This window comes from Falco peregrinus, chromosome 7 (genome assembly GCF_023634155.1).
Source record: "Falco peregrinus isolate bFalPer1 chromosome 7, bFalPer1.pri, whole genome shotgun sequence".
NCBI lineage: Eukaryota > Metazoa > Chordata > Aves > Falconiformes > Falconidae > Falco > Falco peregrinus.
The window spans coordinates 43,639,694-43,653,416 of NC_073727.1; the positions used below are offsets into that span (position 1 = coordinate 43,639,694).

The following is a 13,723-nucleotide window of genomic DNA, read 5'->3' on the forward strand; positions in this document are numbered from 1 at the left end:
AAACAACCACCCAAATACAACCTACCTTAGCACCTGCAAATTTAAGAAAAAACCCTGCAAAAAGCAAAGGTCTCTCTTGAAGCCTGTCTGTGAGCAGATACAACATGTTCTTTACAGTCCATTGTGTAAATATGAAAATATGTGGAAATGGAATATATTTAGGCAAGTTTTAAAATGCATAATATTTATTCAACTCTAATAGCTTCTTATTAGGAGTCAATAGAGTCTATCAACTAAATGGGTATTTCAAGCATTTTCAATACAGACATTATTTACTCAATAGACCATAATGATTCTGAAGGAAGCATTAGGGCCTATTATGCAAATTTGTGTGTATTGTAGGTGTATTCAAAGATGGTGAAATTTTGACCCTGGCTGTTCTACAGATCCTGATGCCATTGCTCTTTAGAAAGCGAATTGTGTATACCTAGTTTGAATGAAATAGAAAGGTTGAAGTAGCGCAGTAGAAATTTTTTTTTGGTCAGACTACTGAGCAGAGACTATAAAAAAATTCAGTTCAACTTGAAGCAGTCTTCTTCTTCAGCAAAATAAAAAAAAAAAAGGAAAAAATAATCGTGTCTCAGAAGAAACATTTCCTTTCACACACAATGTTTTCATTCCTTTTTTTACCCAGTAGCTACACAAATAACTTCATTGCATTTTCAGCTGGTTAGAGCATTCTCCCAGGAGACCTTCAGTGACATTGGGTGTGAGGGGGAGGGGTTTGAACATGAGTTTGGACCTTTGCTAAGATGGTGATGCCAGTCACCCAGCACTCCTGTTGGCCAGACCTCCAATTTCTTTCCAGCTGTACTGCTCACAACTTGTTTCAGGCTGACTGAGAACATTTTTTTTTAAAAAATAGTTTACTGCAGAAAAAACTATAAAAATGGGCCATCTGTAAAATGGACGTGGTGAAATCCTAACAACACTTAGTAGGTGACCTGATTCAAAACTAATAGGTATTAATGAAGGTTCTTCATCCAATTTCAGTGGGGTTTAGCTCTGTGTTCCTTGTTGAATGTCAGATAGAAAGAGGTTTCTTTAGGGAGACTTATAAGCATCCTGGAGGAGACATATAACTAGAAAAGATACTTCTGACTCACATAAAACCACATGAAACTCTCTCAAGTTCAGCTGAAAGTGACAAAACAGGTGTCTTCATTCTTGTCAGATACTGAAAACCCAAACATTTCTGAATGAAAAAGAATAGAGGTCCATACCCAGCAATTTAACATACAGCAGTGAACCCTGGATGAAGACATGCAGACTAACTCAAGAACCAGAAGTAATATCATAAAAGACTGGATAAAATACTTTGCATATGTGGATCTATAGTTTGTATGAAGTCTCCAGGTGCTGGGTGGATACTGCTGCTCAGTGCTTTTGGCTCTTCACTGTGACTTTGCAGAATAGAAAATAACATAAATGTGACATTTAAAAAAATACCAAATTGACTTTGCTTTAACTTGCAGTGTACTGGGAAGCTATTTTGATTGGAAGGGCTCCTTTTTCTTTCCTTTTTTTTAATGCTAAAATATTCAAACCCCTGCTAGTGTTGGGAACAGACACATGAAACATCTGCAGAAAAACAGTGAGTTATATGCAGCAACAACTAAGTTACATTCTTTATCTGTGTATGTCTAAAAGGCATTTTTAAGAAAGGGCACAGTCACTGATGAGGCAGGGTTTGTGGAAAGAAGCAATATTTTGTATGAAATTGTACTGTTTGGAGCTGTGTGCACAGAACTAATGGACATGCATTCTCAGTTGTGTACAGCTGGTGTATGTGGAGAAAACCAGATGGACTTCTGGGCACTTAGACCCTTCATCATGTTCTGTTATCAGAAATTAATTTGCAATTACAGCTTGCAGGATGACCAATATGATATAGTATATTCTTCATATCCTTCTCTAAAGACAATACAAGTTAAGTTAGTGTTGTGGTTTAACCCTGGCCGGCAACCAAGTGCTGCTTCTCCCTCACCTCCCCCCACCCAGAGGGATGGGGAGGAAGATCAGAAAGGAATGTAAAACTCAAGGGTTGAGATTAGAACAATTTAATGGGTAAAGCAAAAGCCGTGCACGCAAGCAAAGCAAAGCAAGGAATTCATTCACCACTTCCCCTGGGCAGGCAGGTGTTCGGCCATCCCCAGGACAGCCGGGCTCCATCACTCGTAACGGTTACTTGGGAAGACAAATGCCATAATGCCAGATGTCCCCCCCTTACTTCTTCCCCCAGTTTATATACTCAGCATGACGTCATATGGTATGGAATATCATTTTGGCTAGTTGGGGTCAGCTGTCCTGGCTATGTCCCCTCCCAGTTTCCCGTGCCCCTCCAGCCCTCTGGCTGGCAGGGCCCAAGGAACTGAAAAGTCCTTGATTTAGAATAAACATCACCCAGCAACAAGTGAAAACATCAGTGTGCTATCAACATTGTTCTCACATCAGAGCCAAAACACAGCACTGTACTAGCTACTAAGAAGAAAGTTAACTCTATACCAGCTGAAACTGGGACAGTTTAGCTACACTGCCACTTAACAACTTCCTTAGTTTTACTAGTGGCAGCAAGCAGATCTTCTCCCCAGAATAAGGTTGCTAGTGAACATCAGCCCAGGTATCCACAAGCTTTGAGCTGCCATTGAGAGCAATATGAGCCAAATGGCCATCCCACGACAGTGCATCTGGGCAGTTGTTATTGCTGGCCTGGAACTTACAGGAGTGAATGTCAGGTAGGAATGGACAATGCATAAGGATCAACCAGGAACAAGGGTGAAGATTTGTGTATCTTGACTATCTAGACAAAAGAACCCTAATCCTGATATGCTTATCTGTATTTGCACTTTATGGTCTCATCCCAACAACAACAGAACTTCCTTTTTCTTTCCTTCCCTCCCCCCTGGGTCTTTGTGGGAAAGAATTATTGAAATGAGTTCTGGGGCAGATGAATACCCTGGAGGTGCTTTGGCCCATTACTTTCTTTTAGACCATTTGCCTTTAACTCTCACTCGAGCTACTATTTGACAAAGTTAATAGCTGCAAATTCTTCAGGGATGGTTTGCTAAATCATGTCCAAGAAAATAAATAGAATGAATGAACAATCTCAGGAGAATATCCTGACATTTTAAAAAAAATATGTAAATGAGTCTCAAATTCTTTGCCATGAAACAGGCAAAGTACATTAGCAAAAGTGAGATATGTTTTGCAGCAGTTAGAGGAGGAGATATAGTCTTCTCCAGGGGAGCACACCTGAGTTCTTGAAAGCTCAACCAAAAGCCAGTTGTTAGATGCCTGCATCCTGGCATCTAACAGGACAGCCTTGAATGTGCTCTGCTCATAACTTTCCTCCCACTCTCCCAGCATTTCAATGTGCTTCAACTGCCACTGAATCAATGGACTTTGATACAAGGAAGCTGGAGCATAGCTTTGAACTCCACTGAACCCAATTATATCTGGTCATTTCAGAGAGTTGTGGTGGTACGACTCTGAACTGGGAGGCAGAGAGTTCATGACAGATTTGAGTGCTGCAGCTGCAGCAGGAAATTCATCCCGTGCTGTGGTATTGCAGATTTTACACTCCAGAAAAGAAGTGGAAATCTGAACTGAGTGCTGTGCTAATTAATAGGAAGGTATTTTGGCAACCAGTGTCTTGCATGTCCTGGGGTTAATGCCTTTTAATTGTCACAACACAAGTGGGAAGTTTTATCTCTGAGAGTTACTGAGTTGTGTAGGGGGTTTAAATCATTTGCTGAAATGAGGGGTACTCAGCTTTTCCCCCACTACCAATACAGAGCATACATCTTGTCTTTGGCAATGACACTTGCCGTTTAATGCTCAAGAGAGGATAAGCATAGCGGGGACCTTAATTTTCTAGAGATACAGGGAATACCACATCAAAATGATATTAGAAAGCAGATTTAGTTTTGCCCATGGCTCGCGTAATTAAAACCTAGCCTGGTGACAGGGTACTACATATAGAAAGAAAGACACCCTTGGGCAGAGGACTACTGAAGTCTTATGCATCACTAAAGTCCTATTAAAAGCCTTTTTTGCTTGGCTTTATTAAAACCAATTTCATTCCTTGGCCCTGAAAATGCACCTGTGAAATGTTTCTGTAGGCCTTCCCCAGTACTGACAGCTTTCAAATGCTCATTGCTGATTCTGTTCTCACAGGGACAAAGCCAGTGAACCAGTCCTGATCTCCACCACATTAAGCAAGAGTGGCTTCCACCTGGTTCTCACGGCTGGCCAGTGATTTCCCCCAAGGAAAGAAGAGAAGACGAAGAAGACTTGCCTTTCCAGCTTTTTCTCAGGTGGAAAAAGCAAGAAACTGTGCACTTTCCACATGCACACACATGCATATTTTAGTCCTCTTTCCCATTGAAAGGGAGTAAAAACTCATGGTAATGTCTAGTCCTTCCACTTTAGAATATATTTCAGTTACAGATAAACCTTTGCTTTGGATACAGAAGAGACCTGAGACCTGCTCTTGCTTTGTGGTCACATAACTGGAGTTTGGCATTACCCAAATCTCTGCTAAACCATTATTTTATTTGTGCTTGTAGCTACTGTATAAGATGTTTAGGCTCTTTTTCTTGCCTGCTTTTGATTGTTGGAATATTTTTAACTCTTTCTAAATATAATTTTAAATAAGGAAAAATCTTCTTGGGATGGAGTCTGGTCAATGCCTGTTAGAATTTAAATCCACTGATTTGTTAAAACACACAGGTTCACAGTTCTGATTATTCCTCACACTCCTTATAAAAAGCTGCCACAAAACAATAGTGAAAAATGAACTTTTCCATGTTAAAATTGTGTTGATAAATCTGTGGTAAGTATGGTGAAATTCCCAGGTTTTTAATCGTCCTTTTGATCTTCAGAAGATCATTTTCAGATAGTCAGACTGAAAGTGGGAAGGGACTGATTTAAAAAGCATATTATGAGAAGAAGACACTCAAAAATTTTAACTGCAAAGCTATGCCAAGTTGTTGGTTATTATTAGCTGAGACAAAGTCAGTGGATAGAAATTGTAGCAGGATTAAGAGAAAATTGTTCCCCCCCAAAATCATCAAAACATAAAAGTGGGGAACTACTGCTTCCCAAATGGCAGCAATAGTCATAAAGGCCTCATCTAAGGACTATATCTTGTTTGGATTTTAAGAAAACATGAAAGATACAGAATTTTTAATTCTAAATAACATTTAAGATAGAGAGTGTAGCAAACAAGAAACAAACCCCAGAAAGTCCCATTATTTTATCTCCAGATTTGCCAGTAAACATCTTCTGAGCGCTGTTCAGATACTAAAGGACAATTTTTCTGCCTTAACATCACATCACTAAAAATTAGCTCTGTTATTTCTAGTAACTCACTTAAACATTGCTGTTTTAAAGATATTTCATCCATAAACAAATGGTGGTATTCATCTAAGAAAAGTGTACGCTGGCCAGCAGCAAAGGCAACTACTAGCAGTATGAAGCTGGACTTTGTTAGTGTTTCATATCTCTCAGGTTACTTACATATTTAAAGAATCCCAAGACCAAGACCTCAGGTTTTTTTTGGCAGAATACCTGATAAAATACCATCTGCAATACTGCAAAGGTGAGGTGGATTTTGAAGCTGGGGAGGTATTTTACATCTTCTGTTACAAGGAAGTTAATTTAATTGTTTTAATCAAAGCAAAATGCAAACCTCAACAGAGTATTAATAACCTCAGCCTCAACAGAAAGGCATTTGATTATGTAGAGTGGGATTTTTTTCTGAAAATCATAGAGAAACCTCACTCCAGAGTAATGTCAGATGGTTTTTTCCTCTGTGGTGATAACGTTCAGCATAGCAACATTAGCTTTCAGGGAGGAGGAGACAGATCTGGTTGATTTTGTTGCATTGTTATGCTCAGGCTGCAGACTCTCTGGTATATTCAGTGAGATTCTGAAAGGAAATTTGAGTTTTTTCCTGTTCATTTTTTTTAATACACAAGATCAGCCTCAAATGTTTGAGCACATTATACTTGTATTGCCCTGTGGGTCTGGAAAAGACATATATGGTCCCAGAGAAGTCCACATAGTCCCAGAATGCTGTAGAGCATGACATTTTCTGATGAAGATCATCTGTGATTTTTTTCATCCGTCTGTTTCTGCTGTGTAGTTGATAAAACCAATTACAACTCATTCAGTTTCCCATCCACTATAGTTAGAGTTGACACAGTCAGAGGACAAAACTCCCGCAGGGTGTAAATGCTCTGAAATCAGCATATTAAGGGTATCGTTTCAGAATGGTTAAATCCAAGAGTTCCTACTGAGAACAATGAGAAAGGATGTTTGCTCATTTAATTGTCTTCTCTGATGCCTGAACAGGCTATGAAGTCCCAAGGACTTATGAAAACATAAGCTTTAGGTTCTAGCCTGGGAGCATGTATTGTGAGGGATCTGGTTTCCTTCCATATGGTCATGTAAGAAGGTCTTCTAGTTTCCCATCTATAAGCAAGGTGTAACACTATCTCCACTAATCTCTCATCTTTCTTCTCAGTCTGTGCTTAGACTCAGAAACACTGTAGTTTTTGTTTGCCATAGGTAAAAACCAAAAATGTTGTGGGTAGTCTTCTTCAGGTCATTACTGAAAATATAAATATAACAATTGTGTTGCAAAACTGACTACTTTTCTCAGCATATTGCCCTAATCACTTCCTCCCTGAATTCATCAAAATACATTACCTATAACTCATGAATTGCTTGCCAGTGACTGGTCAAAGGGATACTGTAGTCTTGTTTCTTTTAAACAAACCACTGTTTTCTTCTTTGTTTTCAAGAAGGGGAGAGGATAAGGTAGCTGTTGCCCTTCTCCCTCTGCCAGGAGTTGTGTCCCTCACTGGATACTGGAGCTTCCATGATTGGGAGCTGTCAGTGGTGGCGATTCCCTCCCTGAGGCACCTCTCATGCTCTTCAGTGGCTTTTTTGTAGCAGCAGAGCAGTTTCACAGCTGACTTCAGGTGTGCTGTTTGAATACCACTTTTCCAACTGCTCTGTAGTTCAAATGAGTTCATCCATCCCTGACACCTGCACAAAAGCACTTTGGAAATGTATTATTTAAAGCCTTCCTTCCTTGGTGTTTCAGAAATAAAGGTGTAAACTTTCTTTAGAGGTCTGAAAAAAAAATATTTCCTTTGCTCTTATAGGAAGAAGTGAAAGGCCAGCCTTCAAGTTGCATGTGCACACAGAGGGCCCTTGCTCCGGGAGAGGTGAGAATTACTGGAGATAATATTGCCGTCTCCCTCTCTGCATCTGAGGATGGTGAAGTCACTGAGGTGTGCTGAGCTGACACCTTGCTGCTACAGACGCAGGAGGGATGGTGTGACATTACCAGAGCAACTATGCATCCTGCATCACACCTTCTGCTGGGCTGGGGAGGTAGGAGCTGCCTTAAAAGTTTTATCAGGTCTCGTAAAGATTTATGACACTTCTGTGCCTTCTACTATTGCCCACTTGACCAGTTGCTTGTGGTGGAGAGCAAACCAGGAGGCTGAAAACACATCGTCCCATAAACATATTTTGAAGGGCATTGTGAAGGGCTGGGGTCTGAAGATTAAGCGTAAAGAGCATGAGGAAAGCTGGCTGGATCTTGTTTGGATTTTCATCAAATGTACTTTTTCCTTTTCCCATAAAAGCTTTGCTGAGGGCTGCCCATTTGAAGGAAGGTGTGAAGAAGAGCACTTTTGAGGGCCAAGACCCTTTGCCTCTCAAGGGTATAAAAATCTCAAGTTTTCTAAGCCAAAGTCTGGGTGTTTCTTTATTCTGCAAGTCAAGAATTTTGCAAAATATGGCCTGTGAAGCCTCTCAAAAGATGGGCTTTTCACTCCATTACAGAATGAAAACAAGTTTGAAAGCTTATGAACTGGAATTGCTGGTCTCCAGATAGCAGTACATGATGAGCATTTCCCTTACAAAAAAACAGATAAATACTCCAGAATATTGCAATAGCAATCCCGAGTAGAGCTGTAAAACCAATGTACAGTGGATGTGTTGGAGCAGAATGGTGACAAACTGCAGTAGTTTAAGGGAAGCATCTGTGCGCGTGGTGGTGTAGAGTACAGATCCAGTCGGTGTGTCACACACAAGCGGTACCTCTCGTTGGAGCCACGTCTCTGTAAAGCAATAGAAAAGAGCTGAGCTTGTTGAAGCATGGGATGTAAGAACATCTGCCCTTCAAAACGACAGTAATGCATCAGGTAAATGGAGGTGAGCTTGAGCTGCATGCTGCATCTGACATAATTAAAGGTGATGGAAAAGTACTGCTGTTGTAATGGGGAGATATGGTTTAATACATCTATCAGAAAGAATGCCTTTGTTAGAAGAGAGAAGCCAGAAATAACGATGCACTACATTTGTACCAGGAACAGGATTTCCCAGCACGTATTCTGCAGCTTTCATCAGACACTTGGTAGCACCTGCTGCAAAATGACTGTTATCTCTGGGCATGTTTGGAATGTTAAGCTGCACTTCCATGGACTATGTCAGGTTACATCATGTTGCAAGGGACAAATCATGCGCAATGGCTTAGCCCTCCAACTTCTGTTCTTAGGTGAAATCTTTGGGTAACTGTCTGGACAGCATGAGAAGTGACACACAAACCTTCAGGAGACAAAGGTCTCATGGTGTTAGCCCCCCACCCCGTCCTCATACAATAGCATCCTCCCCAGACCCTAAACCAAAGTGGTTTAAATAAAATAAAGCCTATGTCAAAATCTTAAACAGAATATGCAAAATAAGAATAATACAACAGGAGTGACCCAAGTAACGTAGTTTCATGAGGAGAGTGTGAAGCATGAGAAAAAAAATAAATCAGGCCAGGCAAATGACTGCACAGATTGCAATTTAGATAGAATAAATGCACTAAGACCAGCAAGAAACCCATTTAAATATTCAAGCTGAGAAAGAACCAAGGCATGCACCAGAGTTTTAGTTGCCTCAGTCATTAACCAAGCACAGATTCTAAAGATGTTCAATAAAGGGAATTGACAGGTCTTCACAACACAGTTAATATGGGAATGAAATGACAAATCAGAGTAAAAGGTTACACCCAATTGCTGTGCTTCAGCAGAAGAAATTTTATATGGCGATCTTACTTCAGGAAAAAGATTAAAAAATAAATACATGCGAAGGAGGCAAGTTAAGAGACAGAGCCTGTATAAATCTTATGCCTTATCCATGTTATTAGAAATAAAAGATTAAGCAAACATCCACTGGGAGATGTCACTGAAGCAATGCAAGACATGAAGAAAAGGATCCTTGAGAGAACACAGGGGCAGCACCACCTGACTGAGATTTTAATGTAAAATTTAGCAGATCCACTGTGAACACAGAGAGATCCCCGGCTCCTAGGGGAAGTGCTTGGCTCTGGTGCCATGGGTGGCTTTCTATGGAATAAGCAAACATTGACACCTTTCTGTCCAGGAGGAAAGGACTTGACTATATCCAGGCAAAGCCTGCAGTAAATCATCTCTGCTGTAGGCAGCTTTTGTATCCTTCTTGAGCTAAAAACTACTGATGCTGGCTTGCTGAGTGGTCTCTGGTTCTCCCTACTTCCCCAGACTGCAGACGTCGGCAAGCCTGTGCTGTCCTTCGGACTTCCTTGGGAATTACTGGGTCTCTCCTGGTGGAGGGCCAGCGTCATGAAGAGCTATGGTGTATTAGAGCTTGGGCAATGGTGTGAGCAATTCATTGCTGCAAACACAAGGGTTCTTGGCTGAAGCCTGCCAGTGAGAGAGGCTTGCAAGAAGAGTTGGCGTGTGCTGTGGAGAGGGAGCAGTAGCCAGCAGGGCTTGGATGTCGAGCTCTCTAGGGTGGCAGCTCTGGGAATTCCTGAAGGAGAATAAGAGTCTTTGCTGATGCTTTCGCTTTTATTGCATTCAGGAAAATGGGCCTTGGGTGAAATTTTTCCTCCCTTTTTTGTGGGGGGGTAAGTAAACAAGATTATTTTAAGATTATGCCAAGAGTACAATTGACTTATGCTGCTGATTTCTTATGCTAATAGAAACAACTCTGCAAGGCTTTGAAACTTTGGCTAATCATTCAGCCAAAATTGCTACTCTATTTCAATAATAAAGACATCTATTGATGATTTTGTTCTGGATTCACTAATCCAATCACAAATGCCTTTTCTCTGTAGTTCCTTTGTACTCATATTTCTTACTTTTTTTTTTATTATAAAAATAATTGGAAAAGCCTCAATAAATAGATTACAGGAACAGAGAGGATTTCCATTACCATGCAAGTTCTTCCCCTTTCAGCATTTGCATGATGATCATTTAATAGCAGAATACAATTAGGGCAACTAGGGAAAAGTGTATGTCTTTGTGTTACATGATATTGCCTTCACTTGCCAATACTGTGAGTGCACAAACGAGCCCACAAAGCTGATTTAACTTGAAAATCCAGATTGGACACTGGTGCAGATGTTACATCAGGACCTTTTGTGAATAGAAATGCATGTCTTAGAACTGTTCCAGGCTCTTTTTCTCCTCAAAAGGGAGAGACGAACTGAGGTCAGCTGTTTTATTTATTTTTTTTTCTAGTAATTTTACAGACAGGATTATTTGTAATCCAGTTTTCTGGAAAGAACTAGTTTGTGCTCAGCAATTTAAAAGCTCCCTGCTTCCTTGCTTCCAAAACTGCTTTCTGCACAAAGCCCTCTGCTCTCCTCTCACTCGTTGCTGCTGGGCACTGCCTTCTCCTGTCCGGGTCTTCTGGGTTCCAGCTGCTGTAGCCTTACAGACACCTTATCCTGATCCTTTCAGCTCAGTAGAGGGGGAGATCTCACTTGAAAAGACAAAGACATGACCAGAAAAATTTGTAGGTCCAACTCTATGTTCATCTGAACAGAGGCTGTCTGCCAGGCAATTGAGGATGTGATAGTAGTGGTCTGGGAACAATAGAAATGGGTTGTTTGTGCTATGACGGCCGCACCTCGTTCTCTCCTCCTGTTTCCCTTCCAAACTACCATCTACACATCTGTGATATCCCTGCTGCACACAAGGTGCATGCCTGTGTCCCTACCACCTCCATTCTCCCATCAAGGCTCCAGGTGCAAAACACTGCTTTTGTATTTACAGTGCAAGACACATTGGGATATCTTCTGGTCTTTTCCAGATAAGGGACAGACCAGCTGTGTTATGGAGGCAGAAGAATGAAGATTGCTAACACCCTTCTCACATCCAACAGGAAAGTGCAGACACAGGGAACTGTAGGGCTGTCATTTTCCCTTTCCTTATTTCTATTCTTTTCACACTGATGAAACCCTTTTTCAGGGGGATACTATTTTGCAATAATTTAGTCTCATGAACTCTGTTTCTCAGCTGGGCAAATTTCTGCTATATGAATGTGATAAGATTATTTATAAGAACTACAACAAGTACTATTCCTTTCACAGATTATGGCTGCAGCCTCCACACAGTAGATAGTGTTGGGGGGAAAAAAGTAATTCAGTCAGAGCACTCAAGAACTAATCTGTCATATTTACAGGGGAAAACTTGGTGAAGAGGTTTCTGTAAAGTTCAAGTTAACATTCTTGTGTGCAGATGATATGTAGTGGTGGTGGCAGTGGTGAGAATGAGGTAGGACACAAGAAAAAAGCTTAGCTTGTTTTCACTTTGGTTCTGTGATAGTCTTCTTAATGGTGTGGGACTTCACAGCGAAGTTTGTGGTTTTGTAGGTAGTTTCATAGAGGTGATATTCTAGCCATATGAATATTGGGTTGCCAGAGAACTTGGATTCTAGCAGTCTTCCATTTTCTCATGCCTGTAGGGGAAGGTGAGCTCTGCTTTACTTAAGGGTGATTTTCGACTTCCTGCAAAGCCATCCCACATCCTCCAGTACTGTTTAAAGGTGAATACAGCTGGTGAAACACAAGTATATTGCTTACCCTCTGCTGCTCTGGAGAGCAACTTTGGTCCATGCACTCGTCTTTAGGGACCAGAGCCTCCTTGTGATTCTACTTCTGTCCTTTGCAATAGTAGCCCGTCTCCTCTCATCAGTCTTCACGCTTTCCAGCCTTGCTCCCTTCTTCCATTCCTGGGAAACCCTTGGGTCCCAGGACTGCCCTGCTGTGCCTGCAGTTCTTCCTCCTGTGTGGCAGAGAGTAGAGGTGGGATGCAGGGGGGGGCACTGACTGAGTCAGGGGTTTCCCCCTTTCCCTGCTGAGCTCCCAGGGGAGTGTGTGATTGCCCACACACATGTGCAAAGGAGGCAGAAAAGTAAGCTGGGGGAGCTGCATTGGTGAATCCCCACTCTGCCATATCTCACAGCTCCCAGGCTTCCCATCTCCAAGCTGCTGCAGGGCACTGGGCAAGGCAGGCAAGAAAAGATCTTTTCCCCTCAGACAGCACATGCAGAGGTCAATGACAGTAGCTTCATGCTTATTATTTTTTGCCTGTAGCAGCTACAGGTAATATTAAAAAGGAGAAGGTGACTCATAATAACTTCTAGTTGCTGCCGCTCACTCTCTTTTTTAACATATGTGCATGCATGTGCCAGTTGCATCAATTAAATAGCAACCAATTCAAGTACATTTACAGTCTGTTTTTGAAATGCCAGCCCCATATTGTACTTACCAATTAAGCATGAGCAGATTAATGGTATGCATTGTTCTCTTGGGTTAACTTCACCGTATTGTCATTAGGTGGATACACCCTCATGAATCCAAGTCTTCTTTCTGTGAAAGGAAAAGAAAGTGCAAGATCAACAAGTAGGGCATTTTCTACCAAGCAGAATCAGCTGACAGGAAAATAGGAGAAGAGCCTCCTCCCTCCCACTTTTTTATTTCAGTTGTTGTTTAATTGTTTCTTCGACCCAGTGGTTTAGTGATTTCACATCTATTTAATTAACAGAGAAATGGATAGGGCGCACTGGAAAACAAGAAAGGAAGATCAGATAGACAAATGGTCTCTTTAAGTTCACAGTTCTTAAAACAGATGTTCACCTCCGCTGGCTATGGTATATCATTATCACCAGGAACCCTGAAGAGAAAGCAAAATCCTTCATTACTTGTAGGAAAAATAGAGCAGGCTTACAGGACCGAACAGATACACCAGCCCATTCCATCAGATCCCATCTCGCTGCTGTTGTGTTACTCACAGGTCAAGATGAGTGTATGTCTTGGGGTGTGTGTGTGTGTAAGATTACAGATAAACATTTCAGATGCCTGGAACAAGAGACTGTGATGAAGAGGTGGTGTCTAAAGCAGAAGAAACCACATGGGTGGAAAGTTGGAACAGTCCCTCTATTACGTATTTGGTGCAACAGCAAGGTGGTAATCCTCTCTTGGACCTGTTGGTTTTTGACAGGGTCATCTTATTCGTGGATTGGGGCTGCGTGGATCCCTGCGTGGCTATTCCCTATAGCTGCCTGATCCTGATCCTGACACAAGGGTTAGGTAGTGTGTACACTGGAAAAGCATATTGCCTCTTGCTTTCTTTTCTCTTTTGTTGCTATATATTGCAGACATAAATAGGTAAAATGTCAACCCAGTGCTAAGCATTCTTCATCTCTCTTACCTGGAAAAATCAATAACTGCGGGAATTCCTCCTGTCCTGGAGAGATATATAAAAACACAGAAGAAGTTTACCTGTGCAGTCAAACCTGCATGCACAAATGCCTGTGCAAATGCATGCACAAACCTGCCTGTGCAGACTGGCCACTCTGCTCAGTTCCTTGGGCCTTGCATCTGGTT

The 13,723-nt window shown here is 41.5% G+C and overlaps 1 long non-coding RNA gene across 1 annotated transcript; it reads right to left on the bottom strand.

Moving 5' to 3' along the window:
* Nucleotides 1–4,417: 4,417 nt before the first annotated feature.
* LOC129784952 (uncharacterized) lies at nt 4,418–12,743 on the bottom strand. The gene is made up of 3 exons (XR_008748269.1): nt 12,606–12,743; nt 11,918–12,119; nt 4,418–8,141 (listed from the first exon to the last, which is right to left on the bottom strand). It is a non-coding gene; the product is annotated as an uncharacterized LOC129784952 (long non-coding RNA).
* Nucleotides 12,744–13,723: the final 980 nt, after the last annotated feature.